This window comes from Centrocercus urophasianus, unplaced genomic scaffold (assembly GCF_019232065.1).
Source record: "Centrocercus urophasianus isolate 14NV4802_14NV808 unplaced genomic scaffold, USGS_Curo_1.0 seq_18, whole genome shotgun sequence".
In the NCBI taxonomy this organism is placed as follows: domain Eukaryota; kingdom Metazoa; phylum Chordata; class Aves; order Galliformes; family Phasianidae; genus Centrocercus; species Centrocercus urophasianus.
Window position 1 is genome coordinate 1787067 of NW_024884733.1, and position 18608 is coordinate 1805674.

The window sequence follows — 18608 nt, forward strand, 5'->3', positions numbered from 1 at the left end:
ACTGTTGCAAATTTACACTTGTTTTTTGTTAGTTAAAAATGAACCATTTGTTTTCTGGATTTTTGCAATCTCAAAAAGGGTTTCTGGACAGAGAAAAATTAAACTCCATTCCACAAAACAAACAAACAAGCAAAAAAAGAAAAAAAAAAGCCCACAGAAATTTAAAATTATAACTTAAAGATATTCAGGGGATGAACCTCCATCTATAAACCTTCCTCTTTTTCACTTTGTAGCTCTGATAAGGTCATCAGTGTCCACTTAAATTTATTGGAAAGAAAATCTTATGGCTTTGTTAGGGTTCACTGAATCATAATCAGATTTCTGAAATTCAAATAGCCTGTGAACTGTAGCCATCTCATCACCTGTAATAGCTATCTAAATGCTAAAATAAAAATGTTATTGTGGTGCTTGCTTGTTTTCAGCTTATTATTTGTACATATTAATTATAACGAGAGTTCAGAGAACACGTAGGTAACAGCAAAATTACTTCACAGCATCAGTGTCTTTTTCATCTACCTTGAAACTGAATTTTCCAGTAAATTTAGCTAGACAAAGTAGCTTCAGAAAATAAAACAAATAATGTTTGTTTACTAATAATGTTTCATTTAATTTGGAAACTTAGTAAAAATAACTTTCTGTATATACATCTCCATAGTTTGAGATTGTATTTTACTGTTTTTAATTTAGAGATTTATTTAGATTATTGTAACAAATAAATACCATCATTAGACAGATACTTGGGAAATATATCTCCTTACTATACTGAATTCAAATGAATTATCTAAGCTCCATAATTAGACAGGGAACACTGTCTAAAATTTATAGAAACTCATACAAGAACACTCTTAAAATCTTAAAGACTGACTATGATAAAAGGCTGGCATATGATGTCTCTATTTTAGCAGAAAGAGGAGTTTTGTGAGTTACACAGTTACTTGTTTCACAGCAGGATTAGAGGGAAGTTTCAGGGTTTTTTTTTTTTTTCTGTACATGTATCACTTGAAGTGCATTATCCCACTCTGATGACTTACTGTTCTCATGTCAAGTCTCTGATATGTGGTTGTTTACAGCCCTAAGTAAACTCCAATATATTTGCTTCATGGGCTTTGTTCTTCCTTTGAATATATTGTCATGAACTACTCCATCATCATCTCTTCTATTCAAAATCTACTCTATTCCTATTCATAGGAGTCAGTTTTCTACGTCATGCAATGGCAACTTTCCATTAAATTCATTTTCCATGTTCTCCACTAAGTCATTAGTGGAGCTGCAAGAAGAAGGACAAGATGTGATATATGCAATTGAACTTTTTAAATTAATTCACCTACAAATTATATGTCAATATGCTGTAGAAACAGTCTTTCCTCAGATGTTTCAACTTACTGAGGAAAATGTCTGTAAAACCTATACCTCTTAATTCTGATTTATTTCTGATAAATTAGTGTTATTTCTAAGATATGAAGTTCAGATGTGATGGAAAGTGTGAGGAGGGTTTTAACTCCATCTGGTTTTTGATGCCTATTGCCTTTCTAACAAATCATTTTAGAGATTAGGTACTGTTAGAAAAGAATCTTGTGCAGATGTGCTGAATCTTTCATCATAAGGAAATACTAGTAATGCTTTTAAAAGATTTTTTTTAAAACAAAAAAGATTTTTTTTAAAACAAAAAAAGTCTTCAGGAAGTTTAAAAGTCAATTTCACCTGACCAAAAAAAAAAAAAAAAAAAAAAGCAATTATCTTTTTTGCTCGATGACTTGAGCAATCGATAAGCTTACCTGAATTTTCATAGACTAATTAAAAGCTACCTTGACCACTATTTCTGTCTGGTATTTAATAACAGAGCACTCTTCCTCCAGTTTCTAGGCCAGTCTGTGGGGACTCCAGTCTCCTCATTCCGGAGTTTTGAAGTGTAGCATTAGCTTGACAGAGCACATGTAAGATGCTGTCATTCTTTATCAGTCATTCATTGGTTTCTGCTCAGTAATTTTTTTTTGTTTTTTTTTTACCAAAGTCATTTACAATGTTAAACAATTTCACACGGACAATGGACTCACCAATTACATTTTTTATTTCCATTACATTTTTAACCCATCACTTTATTATGTCAAACACTCCCTTGCTTTAGAGAGAGGTAATTGTTTTCTCAGGCACTTGTTTGGCACTTATCAACAAAGGGCTTGTGCCCCATGCTTTTCATTAAGCATTACTTTCTTATTGGGGAAAAAAAGAAAAAAGAAATTGCTCTCATTTTTTGTTTTCACAGTTTATCACTGCAACTGCATTTATCATTTCACACGCACTACCAACATTTGAACGGCTCAAGTCACTAAGTCAATAAACAAGGTTTGTTCACTCAAGTCATGGAATCATAGCATCATTTGAGTTGGAAGGCACCCTTAAAGTTTAAGATTTTGATTCCTTAAGCTAATACTGGGATGAATTTAGAAGGAAAACAAATGATGAAAGGCATTATGTGCTGTAGAATACTGATTTTTGGAAAGCCTTCAGCTTGAACTATACCCCTGAAAACATCTATGTCAGACATCCGTATCTCTGGAAGATCTTTATTATTTAGGTTATGCCATTGAAGTAGTATACAGCTCTAACAAATCAATTTGTCTGTATGATTTATCTCATTTTCTAACTGTACACTTTGATGTTTGGCCAAAAATACTTAGGGAGTGCCAGAAAGCCATGTAATGGGTTCCAGAAATAATGTAAAACATAGGAGTGACATGGCTGCCAGGGGTTTCAAAGGGACTTGAACTGTTGAAATGGGATCCTTCATACAAGATTAAAAACTCCCCATTACTGGAGAAAAAAATCAGTGGTTAAGGAGTGTTCTCATTTACTGTGTATATTCATGCACTTTTGGTAGGCTATATTATTTTATTAAATCACAGATGAAGACATAAAAAGCAGTTGGTTTGCAACAGTGCTGCTATAAATGATAAATATTTCTGATGCTGTTTTCTCTGTTTCATTTATTTATTTGTTTGTTTGTTCTCCTGTAAGACGATTTTAGTTTGCTTCATAAGAAAATTTGAATCTTCCAGGAATATGTGTGGCAGGAAAAGAACAATCCAAGGCCTGGCACAGTATGATGTGGTGTGAAAGTGCCTCAGCATGGCTAGGTGCTAGAGACTCATCTGAAAGAGCACCTCACAGGAAAGGGTCGACCCAGGCTCTGGTTTCTTCATTGCAATGGGGATCCTGCTATGTCTTCCATGGACTCAAATCTGCATAAGCTTTATTTATTATGCCTTCACTATTCCTCTGAGGGTAATGTCCTCTCTGGATATTAATGGATTTCTATACTACAACATATATTGCAGCAGTCAAGAAAGATGATGGGAATCATTATACTTTTCAAAGACACACACACGCTTCTAAATATTTGCCTTCGTATGTAATCATAATTTTATTTAGTCTTACTGCTCTGGAGGGCCTTGTTAATTGTGCATCAAATGTAGATCTTTGCAGGAAATTGGTTTTTTTTGTTTTTTATTAGACAAGTATGAAATCAATGAAAGAAAATCTTTAATCAGTAAAATTCATCAAGGATTGGGCAAATAATCGGATCACATTGGTGTATTTTCTATAACACTTGAGAGCAAAGTTTTGCATGAATTCAGGCAAAAAGCTATATTACAGCATATTGCTAAAATGTTGGTATGAATCTTAGAACTTTTCAAAAGTGTGAAAATTTCATGGTAGGCATGATTATATATCCCATGATTATCAACAATACACTTATCAATAGTGGGAGAGCAACTACAACTTCCTACAGTCTTTATTATCCACCCACCATCTTTGTAATTTATAGTCAGGAGCTCTTATTTCCTTTCTGCTATATATAATAAACAACTTTTATTGGCTCATCATTTTTTATGAAGTCCATATGTTATGAAGAAAAATCAATAACAGAAAAACTGAAAAAAGAAAATAACAAAGCTGAATTGGAGAAAATCATACAAGGCAGTTAATGACCAGGTTAGATCAGTTTGTATTTTCTTCAAAATCTTTGGGAAAGGGAAAAAAAGTAATTTCTTACTTATTATGAAAATCTCAATTTTTTTTCTGCCATCTTATTCAAAGTCACTTCTTGAAGAGTGTATATTGCAGCCTAAGGAAAAGGAAAAGAAATGAGCAATTGGCTGAATTAGAAAACTTTAATATATATGAAAATCAAGAAATTATTATTATTCTTTGCCTTACTTAGAATGTAGAGGTGGTTCTGGTCTTTTTCCCTTTGCTAAAATGAAGTAAAACTGGAGAATGATTTTCCTTTTTTTTTTTTTTCGTTTTTCTGTTTTTTTGTTTCTTGTAATGTTATAATAATATGAAAAAAAAGTTTATAAAATGTGAGCTGCACATCTATAGACTGCTCATGAATAATTTCAGCTTTCAAGATGCCACAAAAAAAGTAATGAAATTCCTAACTGGTACTACTAATTTTCTGTAAGTCTTAGATTCTCAGTGGTTAATTAGAAAAAAGCATAAATGAAATTTACAGCCCAGCTGGAGGTTCTTTTTTCAGTACTTGATTACTTGATTCAGTCTTTTTTATACTTTTCTTTTTTCTATCTATTCTCATGTTGTCTTTTTAAATGCAGTAGTAGGCTATTTGAAAAGATAAACAAAACCACAACAAACAAGCAAATTAACAAAAGCACAACAAAACAAAAAAAACTAAACCAACCACAACTAATTTAAATTTATGAATACCAACAAGGATATTAATGTCTGAAGTTTTTCAAGACAAAGCCTATGATTAGAAATTTTTCTAGGTCTGAGATGCAGTCAGTAGGTTTGAAATCAGCCATTTAATCCCTTCATTATTCAAACTAACATTAGATTTAAAGAATATGCAGTGTGAAGTGAAATAGCCACTAAATGAGTAAACAGTGGTATCCAAGTTTCATTACCCAACCGTGTGCGTTTGGCACAGGCTATTTCTGAAGATTAGTGTTGACTCTACATTTTTTCTTGGCAGCAGTGCAATCACTAAAATTATGAAGGATGGCTTTCCACGCATGTAATTGTTCACCAAGAAAAGAACAGAATTTGCCAGTGACAAAACCCATTTTTTTTTTTTTTTTTATAACTTTTCTTAGCAAATTATAGCAACAGTGAAAATAGTGCAGCTCTTGGAAATATAAAGATCAATTTGTACAATAATTTAAAATGCTGATTTGGACCTTAGTGCAGATTATAACATAAAGCAGAAAGACTGTTAAAATTTTTTATCTGTTTTTTAAAATGCATGAGTATTATTGTTCCCATGGAGACTTGATGTACTGACTCCACTAAGGTCAATCTAGGTACGTGTTTTCATCAATTTTAGTTCGAGCCCTAAATGAGAAGTTTCAGAGAATCATAGAATGGCTTGGGTTGGCAGGGACATCAAAGACCATCTAGTTCCAACTCCCCTGCTGTGGACAGGGTTGCCAACCACTAAATCAGGTATTAAATCAATTTGCCCAGGGAATGTGAGCTATGCCATGGACACTCGGTGAGGGAAAACTACTTTTCTTTTTCCTTAAATTATTTCACTTTTTCTCAGTTTCTTTTACTTCATATCATATGCGTCTAAAAATTTTAATAATGAAAATTACGTAGCTGGGTGCGGTATGTCTGCCATCAGGCTTCTGTGAAGAAATACTCTCATAAGGAAAGGCAGAAAATAGTTTGCCATTAGATAATCAAGTTATGACTAAAGTCTAGAAGACATGGATTACAAGCTACACAGTCTGTAGCTCAGTTTACTGTAGTTTGCTGGTTTTCAGTGTATTTCAAAATTCACAAATCAAAAAATGTCCTCACAGGTAGCTCTTATAAGACAAAGTGAATGTCATTTTGCAGTCCTTTTAACGTATTATAAAATATCAGTAATTTGGAAGTTTCAGAACACAAGTTTAAAGATGCATTTCTTCTATAACGCTACACTGTGTGACTATTTATAAATCTTTTATCAAGTTTATTTGAACAATTGGAATGAAATACTTCTTCAAATTCCTTAATAAAAAATATTTATTTCATAAAGATACAAAAATGTGGACTGTTGTAGAGCTGACAAATACACTGTGAGTTCATATTAAAACAGTGTTTTTACAGTGGCAGCAGTAAGTTAATGGGAAAATTAGCAGCCATTGACATGTGAGATCACATATAATTTGGGCCCAATTCTCTGCAATTTTCTTAATGAGCTAAATTTGCTTTTTAGATAATTGGAAGCTAAATTTCAGTCAGAAATATAAAGGTTAAACCAATACTACTCTTATGGAACAAGTGTCTTTGCTGGTTGCTGGAGTACGAACGTGTCTTACCTTTTGTATTCTTTAAAACCATCTCTGAAGAAAGAACTTGAAGTATGAACTTTCCAATATGACAACCATTAAAGGAACCTCATATATTTTGGTTTTAAAACTTTGAAATTGTTAAATTGGTGCTTACTTTCATTTTCCATAACTTAAATCAGCTGAAATATAGAAGCCTAAAGAAATAAATGCATATAAATTAAAGACAAACAAAAGATGCAAACAAAAAACCACTCACAAATATGCATATTTTAGGGAAAGCTAATGGAAGAACATGTGTAGCTATTCTGATAAAGATATGAGAAAGCTATATGTCTTCTGTCTCTGTCTCTGCCGAATGTTTTCTCCTATGAATAAACATTTATTTGGTTGAGCTACAAGAGGATTTGCTATGACTTTAGAAGTTTTGTTAATTGAGCAGTCTGAAAAAGAACAAAGATATAGAAGCAACTGTTTGGAAATATCAGCAGTCTGCACTAAAATGGGACTTGGACCTTTTGATGAGAAATCCAGAAGAAATCCTTAACTTTACAAACCTCTCAAAAGCACAAATATTCTAACAAATAAAGCATATTATGCAACCTGGATTCAAATATGTGTCCTTTGGTTTAGAGGAAATGCTTCCATTCAGATCCTCCATCTTCCACATAAATGTCAAAGCAATTTGATGTTTCAACTATTTCTACAATTGCAAACAGAAAGCACTGTGCTGTTATATCTTCATTTATTTACGTACCACAATTATTTTCCACATTTGTTTCATTTTAATTTATATTATGAGTTGGATCTCAGTTATTTTGGGACAGTAACTGTTTGGCTTGTTTTGTCCATGTGCACGGTACTATCAAAGACAGTAATTATTTTATTGAAAGGTATTAACAAAAGTAAGTCTTCATGGCATGAAAAAAACTGCTTTCTTTTTCTCTTAGAGCTTAACATATAAAAGTATTAATTTGTGTGTTGTTAAGAAGGTAGCCCATAGGGTACACTGTAAATATATTCTGCTTTGTTAAACTAGTATAGTGAAAACATTTTCTTTTTTCACTGTGTTATTCTCTAAAGCATATTGTTTCCATTGGTGCTCCACGAATGATATCATCAAACAATGAGAGGAAAAACCTTGTTGTTCATAAGATACATATTCTATGATGATACACAAAGTAAACAAAAGTAAACAATTTTCTGGGGTGTGGTGTTTGTTTGCTTGATTTTTGCCCTTGCAGTATAGGAATAAGTATTAGTACTGTCAATCCTTGCAAGTACTAATACAGTTTTTATTTACTACATTTTCAGCTTAGTGCTGATACCAGTGACTTTGCAACACTGAGTGCAGCAGAGATTCTTCAAATGTTGTTGTTCCAGATTTTGGCACTTAATAAATATTACAGAGCTACATCAGGGTAGTAGGCAAGTGAACTCAGTCACATATCTGTAGTGACAAAAATGACAAAAGTGTAAGATGAAAAATTAGGAAAGGTAAAATAATTTATACTCTCTAACATCTTTTTGAAATTATGCCATGGCTACCAACAATATCAATTGCTATTGTTTTTCTCTCTAAGAAATGTAAGTGGATATTTATACACAGGAAAGTTAATTGACAATAGTTTTAGAAAGAAAGATATTTTTACAATAGCCAGTTAATTAATTATGAAACTTTCTGCCTTCAGGAGGTATCAATAATCATCCTGTACTGATAGATTTTAAAGAATACTTAAGAATGTAATGGCAGCTGCTATGGTATATGCCATCTTATACAGTGAGAAGTAATTTTATACATAAGGAGTAATAATAATTAACCTTTTGGTCTGCATGTTATGATCTTCAAAGGTGAAGGAAAGAATTATTAATTAAAGGCAAAACAACTGCCATTTAGTATTATAGTAGGGAATAGAAATGGCTTATATTTTCTTAAATGTCACATGAATTTGAAGAAATATTATGGCTAAAAACAAATGGAAATTTTCCAAATGAAGCTAATCATTTAGGCATATTTAATTTACCCTCATTTATCTGTCTATACTGAACTTTTGTGTTAAGTATTTTCATGGCTCATCAAGCTCTCCAACTACCCATAGTGAAGAGAATGTCAGTCTCTCTTCTCAGGTGACATGCGATGGGATGCAAGGAAATGGTCTTAAATTGCACCAGGGCAGTTGGATATGGGAAAAAAGTTCTTCACAGAGAGAATGAAATCCCTATCCCTGGAGGTATCTAAGACATGGCAGTAAGGGACATGGTTTGGTGGTGAGTCTCAGTATGTCACATGGATGGTTGGACTTAATGATCTTGAAGATCTTTTCAAACCTACATGATTCTATCCTGCAAATGTTTCATGGAGGCTAAATATATTTCTAGGCATTTATAATTAAATTATAATCAATATCATGTATTCATTAGGGACACTTTTTAATAAAGTGTGAGCATATTAAGGGGCCTTGTCAATAAAATTATTTATTGTATTTACTATCCTTCTTTTTAAAATAACACAATAGTCTTGCATGTTGCATATTACAGGTATAAACTCTGATCTGCTGGTATCCTTAGAAAGCAGGACACATATTAATGATTCAGAGAATAATAAAGAATTTTCAGGTCACACAGTTCTCTACCAGTAGAGAACCAGTACAAGAAATACTGGATGTGGACCAACAGAGCAGAACCTACGAGGTGAATTTGTTACAGTGATGTGTTCACAGTACTGACACTGAGGGCCCTTGAAATTAAAAAAATAAAAATAAAAACCCTAACTCTGTTACAGTGCCCTCCAAATCTTACAGTCTTTTTAGATTTAGAATATACATTGTCTGTTTGGAGTTTTTTTTCACTTTTTAGGGAGTTTGAAGTGCTACCTTATTTTATGTGTTTATGGATGACTTTTTTCTTTCTCCTAACAAAAAATTATTATTAAGGAGATCAAACTATGTTCTTATTCTGTCAGAATGTACAGGCAGTTGATTTACAGAAAAATGTTTACACTCACAATATGACAGATGATTTGAAGGATGTTGATAAAAGCAGCAAAAGTAAAGGCAACTTCAATCTATGCCATATGCTTCTTATAGCACTGTTTACTGCCTTGTTGTGTTACAGCAATTTTGAGAGTAACACTACAACAGATTAACAAAGCTGTTAATATGGGTAAAGCTGTAAAGCTGGGTTAAAAATAACTATCCAAAGTGATAGTTTTAATTTGAATTTCTTTTGTTTTCAACTCTTTCTTTTCTTTTTATTTTTTTAAGACACTCATACAATGTATATGCATATATAACACCAATGAAGGAATTAAATTTAGTAAATTTCAGAGCAAAAGTGGAGTGATTAGCAGCAGGAGATAGAAGTGAATAAATTGCTACAGTTGTCTTAAGGGTTAAACTCAGTGTCTCTTCTAACCACCACCACCTCACAAATTCTCATTCATGGCTACTGAAGCTGATTGCACATTATCTATGCACATATACATACAAATGGTAACAAATCACTGTGTAGTGACAACACATTATAGTATTTACAGAATTAACCTCATGAACCTCCACAAGACTGTCTCAAAGCAATCTCATGTAAGGAAGTAAGCCCAGTGATATTGGATTGCTAAGAATTTATCTACCTACTTCATTTTTTCACTTTTTGTTCTTTGAAAAAAAAAAAAAGCCAACTTTTAAGCAGTGTTTTGCAGCTTTTCAGCTGCACAATTAGAGGCTGAATAAAATGTAAAATTGATGTGTATGTTCTTATCTAGGGCTTCACTGAATTCTTCACCTGTATATGAAGAAATTTAATGGAGCTATTTACAGCAGAACTTCTCTTGATCCCCCCCAATTTTTTTCCCGTCTTGTTGCCTGTAATAAATTATTTGCTCATTAAAATAAAACCAACATTTCCTTGTACCACAGAACAAACAGCAAATCCACATCTGAGTGTAAGCTCCATTCTTCTTTTGTTTTTCAGTGAATTATTTTCATTATCTTATACTTAATTTTCCCTTTCCAGTTCATTTTTTCCTATTATGCTACTTCCATTCATGTTATTTATATTTTCTCCCCTCAGTAGTTCGAGTTTTGCATTCCTTTCTGACCCATATTCAATTAATCATGATTTTCCTATGCTGCTCTATAGATTGCTATTTTTTCAACCATTTAAGAGTCCCTGATTACAATAAAAGAGTGTAGCAACTGAATCATTACTCCTGTCACTAATTTTTCTATTTTCCCTCTGTCGAGCATCCTCATCTTTGTTTCGGGTTTGATCCTGGGATTAGTTATTCACAGCTGACCCTCAGCTGAAATCACTATTCTAGCTTCTACTATCAAACCTTTACTCTGCTCATTTTTTTCTCCCCAGAAAGAGCTATGTGCCATTATATTCACAAAATCTCATGAATAGTAAGATGAACAGGAATCATTCTCAGTATGTTCATAGAATCATAGAATTACAACGAAAGAATTACAATAGATATATGATAATGATAGAATTACAATGACCATTACAATGTTCTTTAAGGTCAAACAATCTAAATAATAAATAAGATAGATGAAGACAACAGAAGTTTTTATGATCAAGAATTTAGTATTTTCATCATGAATGCTCAAATGAATTTTAACTTTTACCATGGGAGGATGAAATTCACAGTGATACCACTTCTTGATGAATTATTAATCACCTAAATCCACTCCCCATACAATTTACTGCTACAAGTGAGGAAAGTGAGCAACTGATAAGGATACATCAAGGGATTTGCAATTACTTTATGCTCAACAAATTAAAGACTACTAATGGTGCACAGAATCTTCCTAATGTCACAGTACATCGTAAATAATGGAGAGATATGCTTTTGTGGACTGAATAAAGAAATCCGATCTTTATTATAGATAAGGACACCAATATATACCATTTTGTAAAAAAGACAAACTGGAAAAGAATATTTATCTGAAAATAAATCCCAAAGTTGTTTTCCCGAGAGAGGAATTACGTTTTTGTTCATCTGTATTTTTGCATTCTTTGAAACATACAAGTATCTTCTACATGCTTAAGTATACACTTTAACATTTCGAAAGTGTAGACTTTGAAATGTGATCAGATCCTTGGAAGAGCTTTGAAAATGAAACTGAGCTTTAGTATGACATCTCTGCCACCTACCTTCCCTTTTGAAGGTTTAAGAGCATAGACAAATTCAAGATATTTGGGAGAGAATTACAGTGACTGATAAATTATCTGAAAGAGACATATGTTTCACAAGTCCGATGAAGCACAGAAGAAAATGATGAGAAAGAAAGAAAAAAGTTACTTTGTCCCTTTCTAGACTTTTTAAAAAACTATATTGATAAGGAAAATAAAAGACAAACTTGATAAACAATATCCTCAGGTAATTTATTTGTCTCTGCTTGTAAATTATTTTAACAGAGCCAATTTACATTTGTTGAAAGCTCATCTCTCAGAGGGAATTATACCACTATTTAAACTGCTGAGCTTCTAGGGATAACTACATGTTAACAATGAAATGGTGTAAAATTAATATTTCATCGTCCCAGAGCACGCAAAGTTTGTTATAAACACCTTTATTTTACAAAAAGAGTCTTAGTGCCATTTAGATTCTTCTAACTTAGATTTCATCAGTGTCTGAACCCTCCTTTGTTTTTGGCACAAAGCTTGCTTTCTGAGGTAGTTTTTTGATAACACTCTAAGTAACCTATCGAGGAGGCAAGTAGTGGGTGTCACTGTGGCAATCAACATCACTTTGTGGACAATGGACGATTTTACATTTGAAAGCATTTCTTTGGAGCTCTTTGCCTTTGGAAGAAAATGCTCAGGGGTGTTTACTGGCGGAAGATCTGGCCTGTGACCAAAAACTCCAGCTTGGTATGGGAAAACTGGAGACTGATACCATCATGTCCTGTGAAAAACAGGATGCAGGTGGGCACCTTCCTGCTCCCTCTTATCTGCTAGCAGGGCCTCAAAGATGAGAACAAAAGAGTTTCTGCTGAGATCCCAAAGACTTTTGGACTGGACAACCACTTTGAACTTAAGTTGTCACTCCAACGAGAGCTGACTTGACCACTTTTGGACTTATGAATAACTCTGTACTTTCACTGCCATCGTTGCCAGCTGAACAACCCCCAGTGACCCTACTACTGAAGATCAATCTTCAACTGAAGTTCAGTCTGAACTACAAGCAATGCTGGAATTCGTGCTCCTATCTCTCTTGTTTCCTACAAAGACTGCTTCCTTTTATTTGCCATCTTTTCTATCGCCTCCTTTCCCTTCCCTATTTATCTCCCTTAGTGACTAGGACTTGTAGTAAACTGGTTGGGCTAACATTTGACCCATTGTGTGGTAATCTCGTATACATGGGGTGTATATATATTAAAAGAACCTCCTCTCCCTCCTATAAATTAGAGCGAGACAATTAGTAAATCTCCATGTTGCATGCAGTTTTGATGATCTGCATTTAAGGGATCCTGATGTCCTACTGTGTAGAAATGAATAAGAATCTCAAGTAAATTTAAATTACTCTTTTTGGCAGTTGGGTAACATGGAAATACATTAATGTTTTAGTGTAACTAAGTAATACGGTTTTAAGACAAAGCTTTGATCAGTGTCACTCACTGTTACATGGTTAATTTTTGTGTTAATTTTTGTGGTGTGTAATTTTTGTCTTAAGAGGTGAATTTCATTCCACTTTATGGAAAGGCACAGCAGTTCAGCACTGCACTCTAAACTTTTCTATTGTGAACCTGTAATGTGATCAGTAAATCTTATCTATTGTGTCTAAAGTAGCACGTAAAAGAGTTTGCAGTTTTAATGCAGGAAATCTATTTTTTACATCCATAACTAAAATATGTTTGATTATTTTTATCCAGCCTCATTGATACTCTGGAACATCTCCTTAAGGATCTCTTAACTGTCAAGTTTTGTTTGTTTGTTTGTTTGTTGGTCATTATTGTCAGTAGTTCTTTTTTTGTTATACAGTAAGAAGAAATTACGGAATGTTTTGGGTCATAGTAATGTAATTAAAACAATTTTTAAATGTTTAAAATTATTGACAGGAAAAAAAGATAAAGTATTTAAACTGGAAGATTTTGAGACTTAAAGTAATGTGTTTATTCTGCTCACCTTTAGATTAAATTTTTTTAGAAACTTAAACTTACTTTGGGTCTCGGAAGTTCATGTCAGAGCCTAATATTTTGAAGTCAAAATTATTGCAATGAAAATGGAAGTGAAGATGGAACATACAGATTCTCGTTGCTTGCAGTCTTGCCTCTGGAAACAGACACATTTGTCTAAGTGCTTTAACAGCTATCAGGCTAGATACTAATTTTAATTACCTTTTTAGTTGCAGATTCACAAAGGATATTGCAAAAAGTAATGCCTTGCTCACTTAATCCAACTTGCCAGAATTTTTTTTTTTTTTTTTTTTTTTTGGCTTTTAGGTGGAGTTATACTTCTAACTAAAGAAAAAGAAACTGGAAAATAGGAGTCTGGAAGCAGTAGCATCAAATCTCACATTCCAAATTTTTTTTCAGGATTCAGCTTAAACAGATTATTAGATATTTCAAAATCACAAAACTGAGAGTTTAACATGTATCCTGAGATCACAGAGATGATTAGGAGGTCAAGCATGAAAGTAAATCTCAGTCTATCTCAGTTGTTACATTGTGTCATATTTTCATTATAAATTCAAATAAATTTTTAATTAATTCCCCCTTACCTTCAAAAAAAGCCAATGGGTTGAAAATCCTTTTCTCCCATTTTATTCCTTTTGTTTTTAATATTAAAAAAATCCTTCTTTGCATCAACTCAAATTGGTATCTAATTTTGTGTATTATTTCATTTTGAATGAGGAAAATAGTAGCTATTTTATTCTTGCTTAAATTTAGCAATTATATATATTTACATCATTAAATTTAGCAATTGTGTATGTCTACATTTTTAATTTATCGAATTCTAAAAGAAAATGAATTTTTTTTTCTATAGTCTGTGGTTTAGATTAAGCCAAAATGTAAGAATTAGTTATCAGTCCTTTTCTCTTTTCTCATTATTACGTTTCCTAAGATAATCTAATGCCTTTGAAACATATATCTATCTACAGAGGCAAAAATCTTACTGTTTTTTTTGCTTTTAATTGTTTTTTGAGTATCATTTCAGTCACCAGATCATACTCAAATTCGTTACTCTGTTTCTAACTCTGGGTCCTATAAAAAGCCTTTCTTTGAGGATAATTTCACTGAGGTCTCCAATGATTGTGTATGTATAGAGATCATTTTGATCCATATATACTTGACATCAGTCTTATTTATTCTGGATTAACTCTTATTCCTCAGTTTCAGTCCTTTAGAATCTTGTAATGTTTACTGGACTTGGTGTTCACCAGTGCAGAGGAGCTCATTAAAGAGCTTAAGTTTGGAGGCATACTGGACTGTTGTGACCATGCCCTGGTTGAGTTTGTGATCTTGAGGATTTTTGGCCAAGCAGAAAGCAAAGTCAGGACCCTGAACTTCAGAAAAATGAATTTGAAGTTGTTTAAGGAATTATTGGGTAAGATTTCCTGGGAAGTTGTCTTAAGGGACAAAGGAACAGAGTAGAGCTAGAAGCTCTTTAAGGACACCTGGACTTCATGCATTCCAGGGTCCTGAAGGAACTGGCTAATGTGGTGTCAAGCCAGTCTTCATCATATTTGAAAAGTCATGGCTGTCAGGTGAAGTCCCTGGCTGGAAAAAGGGAAATATCACTCCCATTTTTAGAAAGAACAGAAGACCTAGGGGAACTACAGGCTGATGAGCCTCACCTCTGTTCCTGTTCCTGAAGCTCCTGAAAACTATGTTAAGGCACATGTAAAACAAGGAGGGGATATGAGACAGCCAGCACAACTTCACCAAGGGCAGATTGTGCTTGAACAATTTGGTGGCCTTCTATGGTGCAGTGACTGCATTGGTGGACAGAGGAAGGGCAACTGATGTGATCGACCTGGACTTCTGCAAGGCCTTCTGCAAGGCCTTCAAGGATATCATTCCTGACCACATCCTTATCTCTAAATTGGAGAGATATGGATTTGAAAGCTGAACTATTTGATGGATGAGGAATTGGTCAGAGGGTTTTAGCCAGAGGGTTATGGTAAATTTCTCTTTGTCCAAGTGGTATTCCCCAGGTGTCCATCTTGGGTCCAGTGAGCTTTAACATCTTTATCAATTGTGTGGGCAGGGGGATCAAGGCTTGAAAAGTGGGACCATGAGAATACAGTAAGGTTCAACAAGACCAGGTATCAGAGTAGTCCCAGGTAAGTGTACAGACTGGGAGAAGAACTCCTTGAGAGTAGCCCTGTGAAGACAGTCTTGGGGGTCCTGGTGGAGGAAAAGTTTGACATAAGCCAGGAATGTGCACTTGCAGCCTGGAAGGCTGATAGCATCCTCAGCTGCATCAATAGAGGGGCAACACTGGCTGCCCAAAGAAGTTGTGGATACCCCACCCCCCAAAAGTGTTCAAGGCCAAGATAGATGGGGCCCTAGGCAACCTGTGCAGCCTAATTCAATGGTTGAATTCCTGCCTATGGCAGGGTGTTTGGAACTAGCTTATCTTTAACATCTTTTCCAATCCAAGCCATTCTATGAATCTATTTTTTGTTTTCTGTTATCTTTGTTTTCAAGGCATTCCAGTATGTAAAATGTACGTAGACTATCTTTTCTCACTTGCTGTCAAATGATCAGTGCTTGCATCTACTAAGTCTGATAAGTATTTACTACTGATCAGTTTTTATTTCACATTAGATTTTCAGATAAGCACTTTGGCACTCCTCCTTGGGCTGTTTCTGTACTGGAGAGGAATTAGGAATACATACATCCAAAGTTGCTTCATATTTCTTCTTCTAATCTCTCTTAAAAAATGGCAAAATGTTGGTAAAATTCAATGACAAGATGTTACATGTTCAGATTACATCCTAAAATGAAATACTTGATTTCACAGTACACAGTTTGGCAGTATTAGTCTGCAAGACATACCAATATCTGCACTGCAGCATGCCAGCACAGTCTTTTATTGGACTGTCCTTGAACAGGATCAGTAAACCTCATCCATATATTAAAAATCAATCAATCATCCAAAGAAAAATCACATCTGCTAGAAATGGGCTTGTTTTTTACATTTTTTTAAACCAGTTTCTTGGAACATTTCATAATAAGGTTTTGTGATGCAGACAGTGTAAATTGTAGGGTGGTGGTACACAAAACTGACGTTGTCAATAGTGTTAATAAAGAGAACTACAGTCTAGTCTTTTATAAGGATTTGCCTTTATTCTTCTTTTTTATATTCATCTTTTGTATATATTTACTTATAATTTACATAAAATATGCACATCTTACATTAAAGTGGTATTCAAATAAAAAGCTCACAATTTTTTATCTGTACAGTGGAACTCTCTGTGACACTAACAGTGAAAATTCATAATGATACCAAAACTATGGGAACCAGTTTTTTTGTGCTGGGGCGAAGATACTGAAATTCGATGGTTGGCACTGCAGTGATTCTTATTTGAGGATTCCTCTCATTCGTGAAAACCTAGGTTGTGCTGCACACCAGTAGAATTTTTACTGTCAGTGGGAAGGCATGCATCAAATTGGTAGCATAGCCTTTAAAACGTGATATTTGCTTTGGCAGAGCATCTTCAGATAGTTCTAGTCAATGGTGCCATTGAGTCTGACAGTGACTGAGAACACCTCATCTTTTACACTATTGCAGCCTGTTATTTTTAATGGGAAGTTACAGAGCCATTAAATTGCTAAGTATATTTTATTATTAATTATGTTTTAGAAATATGCATAAACCAGTAAAATGTACCTTAAATTGCCTCCTTTCTGCGTGTGTGGTGTAGTTATCACAGGATATGAAGAACATTATAAATTGGATTTGGATTAGAGCAGCATAAAAGATCACATCGTTATCTGTGCCACTCTTTTATGGGAAAGTAACATGTACATTATAAGGTGACGAGAAATGATTTAACGTTCAGTTCTGACACATCCTCCTGCATCACTGTTCCTGCATGCAGAATGACTACAAATCCAAAACTTCCCCATCCTCTTCTTTTCTTCAGTAATCTTTGCAGAAATACCTAACTCATACCATAAAATAACCAGTGCAGAACAATATCCCATAGGTTTATAATAGCATGGAAATGTTATAATATGATCTTCATGTGTGATAGAGAAGGAAGATTTTAGAGTTGCTTTCCGTGGATTAGAGTGGAAAGCCAAAGCAGCTGTTTCACAGTCACTATACAGCGTGTTCTGAATATCCTAGAGTCATAGCATCATAGAATCATCAAGGTTGAACAGTCCAATCATTCACCTACCACCAATATTTCCCCACTAAACCATTCCCCTCAGTGTAACATCTAAATATTTCTTGAACAAAGAGGGACTCAATGCTGGGCAGTCTTTTCCAGCACCTGATTAATCTTTCGAAGGAGAAATTTTTCCTAATATCCTAACTGAACTTCCTAAATGCATGTAACCATGCTCTGAAAATAATACACAGTATTCAAACCTCTTCAAGCTATTTATATATACTAAAAGCATTTATGTGATCAATTTGTTTGACTACTTTTTCTGCTGTTTGAAATCTGTAATTTGACAAAAAAAAAAAAAAATTAAGGTGATAATCCCATAGAATTATATCTGTATAAGTGTTAAATTGATTTGCATAATTAAGAAAAGAGAAAACATATTCAGCATGCCCACTTTATTGTTACAACAGAAGATGAAAATATTTCAATTACTGATCTCCTGAGAATTTCTATGACAGCCAAATGAAGACACAAATTGTTTACTGGAAGAAAGTGGAACATGATGAAACCATTCTTTTGCTACATAAAAAGTGAAGAGCTGAGTAAAGAAATGCAAGTCAGACAGGACCTACACCTCTGAAGACAGCTGGTGTTTAAATCTGAGTCTTTCCAGTTCTTTTCTTCAGGTATGTCCCTGTGCCCACATGGAATAATGTTTCTGTATCCAATTCGATGAGATCTTTCTAATGTAATTTTGTCTCTTGCTGTTTTTAAACCATATCAGTGAAGTAACATTAGTATTTTTCTTTATCCCTCTTCACTTATGAATAGTATCTCTGCATAATATTCATGGAAACAAACGAATCCCACAAAATGCTGAACTCCATCAATTCTACTTAATCCTGAAAGAAAATGTCAGGAGAGTACTGAGGTTAGTTATATTCAAATGTTATTATTCTCATTCCATTATCCATTTATATTCTTTAATGCATTTATAAAGACATACACATAAACTA